This window comes from Chaetura pelagica, unplaced genomic scaffold, assembly GCF_000747805.2.
Source record: "Chaetura pelagica isolate M959 unplaced genomic scaffold, ChaPel_1.0 scaffold221, whole genome shotgun sequence".
Taxonomy (NCBI): domain Eukaryota; kingdom Metazoa; phylum Chordata; class Aves; order Apodiformes; family Apodidae; genus Chaetura; species Chaetura pelagica.
The window spans coordinates 7,230,015-7,231,615 of NW_009952533.1; the positions used below are offsets into that span (position 1 = coordinate 7,230,015).

The following is a 1,601-nucleotide window of genomic DNA, read 5'->3' on the forward strand; positions in this document are numbered from 1 at the left end:
GCAGGAATGACCCAGGCTGGTCATTGCTAAGTAGGCATCACACACATCAGGAGAATCTGGGCAGCTGCTTGTGTTTAGGTCTTCACTGTAAGTAAGCAAATAGAGAATTTTTTTTCCTCAGCACTTAAGGATCCTTATCAGAGCAGCTTCACAGCTGAAAGTCAGGGTCCATTTTCTGTAAGAAAATCCACCTTTCTGTTGTCTTTTAGGACAATTATTTTAAAACCACCACTTTCATCAAAGCAGCACTGTAAACAACACACCTTTGTGCTGTTCTCCTCATCCACTCCTCAGTATTTTCTGACTCTCCCACCCAAGCCAGGCTAAAAGCAAGACTTATCTCCTGCCTCCCCAAATCTTCTCTGGAGCCACCTGGGTGGGCACAACCTCCCATGCTCCCAGGCAGCACTGCTGGGAGAAGGGAGCTGCTGCCAAGCATTTCTCTGCAGGTGAATGCACACCCAGATGTGTGCGGGGGTGAAGTAACTCACACCCTGGAGCTGTACCACCAGCGTGTGTTGTACCCTGGAGCTGTAGATCCCAGCCTGGACAGGTAAGGATGTTGGCTGAGATGAAGAACACCACTGCAGCACATCTGGATTTTGTTTGAATTGTGTCCAGGTATTGGTGTCTGTGTGAAACCCATGGTTCCTCATGGTTGGGCTAGAATAAGATGTGAGATTCAGCATTCTACAATAGGCATCATGATCCAATTGGGATTTCCCCCTACTCCAAACTCCCACTCCTGCTCAAGTGCAATTACCCATGCAGTGCAACTCCTGCAATTCATGCCTGGGTCAATTTCTCCACAGACTGATCTGTACCCAAAGACATGCCAAAATAACCCACTTTTAAATTGTGTAAGCATGTGCACAAACAGAAATTGAACTGGTTTTCTTTAAAAACACCCCTTCTAGCTAAAACGTAGTTAACATGTAGTGCCCAAAAACCTTCATCCAGGAGGTCTGGCTGTGGTGGGGGCTGCAGCAGTGGTGTCCAGCCTCCTTCTTGTCCCTGTCCTGCTGCTCACTGGCTGCAAAACCCACCATCAGCAGGTGTCCTTGCTGGGTTTCACTTAATTTTTCCTGTCTATGATCCGTGATAGCACTTCTGCTCCCCTCCACCAGATCTGCTGGCTACTGGGCCGGACAGACACACCAGCAAGCAAAAACACAGTCGCACTTACAGTTCCTCTGGGCTTTTCTGCAAGTCCACCCCGGATGACCAGGGGGACCTCTCCAAGTGGCTGTCAGGGCTGACTGCAGCCCCTCAGCTGAGTGACCTCCAGCCACCATTGCTCCTCCTCCAAGGTGCTGCGCTGCTCCAACACCTGCCCGACTCACCCCAAACCTGGGTGGGCTCATCTGGGGAATCCCCTGCCCTTCCTGATGCCTGCTGAGGACAGAGAGCTTTTCCCCACCGATACCGTGGCCATGGGGAGAAGCCCAACAGGGCTCTGCCTGCTTCATCATCTGGTGGAAACACCGGGGACTCTGGGCTGTGTGCGAGGGTGACCACTTACGGGAGAGCAAAGAAAAACTCTCCAGTCTTGCTTTTCACTAATTCAATGCAAAAAAAAAAAAAAGACAATCCCTCCGGCC

The 1,601-nt window shown here is 50.6% G+C and overlaps 1 protein-coding gene across 1 annotated transcript in view; it reads right to left on the bottom strand.

Annotated features, from left to right (window-relative positions):
- Positions 1-1,601, bottom strand: part of TBC1D9 (TBC1 domain family, member 9 (with GRAM domain)) — a 72,654-nt gene that overhangs the window by 70,553 nt on the left and 500 nt on the right. The window lies entirely within an intron of this gene.